The 1,446-nt window shown below is 33.5% G+C and overlaps 1 pseudogene; it reads right to left on the bottom strand.

Annotated features, from left to right (window-relative positions):
• Positions 1–191: 191 nt before the first annotated feature.
• LOC111741922 lies at positions 192–329 on the bottom strand (annotated as a pseudogene).
• Between the last annotated feature and the right edge of the window lie 1,117 nt (positions 330–1,446).

Genomic DNA, 1,446 nt, shown 5'->3' with positions numbered 1-1,446 from the left:
TCTTCAATTATATGGATGGAACAAACCTTGAAGATATGTCTTGGTAAAGCTAAACATGCTGTAGAAAAAAAGTTAACTGCTGAGCCTCATGTTAATATCACTTATTAAAAACGATTTAAAAATACTTTTTTTTGGTTATAATTTACTTATCAAAAATACAGAGCATGATTATATGGCTGATACATGCTCACAAAATACCATCCACCTGAATGGTGAAACAGCAACCCCCCTGAGAACACATATTGGCGGTGATACCTTAACTGTAAAGTCATGGGACCTCCTTCACCAGGTCAAGGGGAGTACCAAACTTCTCTTCATTCATATAACACTGTGATTCCTTTTTAAACCAAAGAATAATCAGATTTATTTCAGGAAGTTGATCTAGATAAGCTCATAACTGAAGAAATGCACAGTTAACTGTGAAACTTTTCCAGTGGATGATTTTTATAGCTGATAGAATTTCTGTGTGTCTACTTGGTCACTTATACTCTCTAATAATTCTAAGCATTTGGAAATGATATCTAGATTTTTGAAATCAAATCTGTTTGAATTAACATTTTTTTTTAAAAAAGATTTGAAGAAATGACTCAGTCACAATTTTAAAAGTTAATGCTTTTGTGGGGGTGGGAGAATGAGGACTTTAAAAACAATCATTTGTAGACCAGGTATAGAAGGGTATCTTCTGAGAAGTAAAGAGGCATAGGTCAAAATTTCAACCTTTATGACTTAGGAGATAGTCTCATGTGTACAAAATTGTACGGTCCAAGCTGTTAAGAGAATTCATAAAGTGACAGAGTGAAGATAAAAATCTCGGCTTTTTCAGGAATTTTTGGTTTCTTGTTAAACTCGGTGAAATGAGAAAATTGCGATATTCATGGAGGATGAGTGGCGCAGGGAGGACTAGTGGAAACAATTATAGCCATTCGTAACTCTTTGCTGTTATTTCTTCCTATAATACAGGAATGCTCTTGTAAGATCCTATTCAATTTAATGCATGAAAATATTTTCTTTTATAAACCACTACCGGAATTACAAGTTTTCTCTTTAATGATAAATCATCAACTGAAATTAAAAAAAAAAACATGATCAATTGACTTTTTTGCTTTTAACTTCTTTTCTTCCCTTGCTTATTGGCTTTACAAAAAAACAGTAATTGAGCTGGAAATTCCTTTAGGAAATTTGCCAGTGTCCAACATTTAGCCGATTTACCTTGTTCATGTATGTAGATAACTTCTTAAAATTTTTACAAACACATAGAATAAAACAAAACATAACTAGAAACATTACACTAGTAAGAGTAAAACAAAGGTGGGCGAGTAAGATGAATTAAGAAGGAAAGTTAGTCCACAACAATCTAACTTTAATAGGTACAAACTCTGCTGCTTGGAACCCCCCACCACTATCCTGGAGTGATTCCAACTCAAAGGACACCCAGAGTCACCATCT

The sequence above is a fragment of the Pteropus vampyrus genome, unplaced genomic scaffold, assembly GCF_000151845.1.
Source record: "Pteropus vampyrus isolate Shadow unplaced genomic scaffold, Pvam_2.0 Scaffold83, whole genome shotgun sequence".
Classification (NCBI taxonomy): domain Eukaryota; kingdom Metazoa; phylum Chordata; class Mammalia; order Chiroptera; family Pteropodidae; genus Pteropus; species Pteropus vampyrus.
This window is presented reverse-complemented; position numbering and strand designations above follow the sequence as displayed.